The following is a 474-nucleotide window of genomic DNA, read 5'->3' as shown; positions in this document are numbered from 1 at the left end:
AAAAGAAAAAGAGAAAGAGAAAAAGAGGGAGAAGAAAGAGAGCAAGAAGAAAAGAGAAGAGAAAAGCGATAAAAGAGAAAAGAAAAGAGAGGAAAGAGAAAAAGAGAATAGAAATAAGAACAATAACTACAATAGTAATAACACCCTCATTACTTTCCGGGAACAGTGAAAACGGAACAGACTCACTTATCTTCCACCCAAGCCACGACGCTGAATATTGGCGACCGTATGACACCCTGTATGTCAATAATGTTTCCTTTTTTTGCCTCCATGCTCCAAGCCCATCTTCCCCTTGACCCTCACAGCCGGCCGTTATGCATGGGCATCATCATCTGTGCGGCATGAATGCATCTGCCTCTTCCAACGGGCCATAAATATTCATCTTTGAATTTGCATACGAGTGCCCCGTATCATTCCCTGTGCCGTGTGTAGGGAGCTGTAACTCTACCCTCGTTCTGGATACTTATTTTGTCG

Source organism: Penaeus monodon, chromosome 19 (assembly GCF_015228065.2).
Source record: "Penaeus monodon isolate SGIC_2016 chromosome 19, NSTDA_Pmon_1, whole genome shotgun sequence".
Taxonomy (NCBI): Eukaryota; Metazoa; Arthropoda; class Malacostraca; order Decapoda; family Penaeidae; genus Penaeus; species Penaeus monodon.
The sequence above is the reverse complement of the archived record's forward strand: the minus strand, read 5'-3'. Positions refer to the sequence as shown.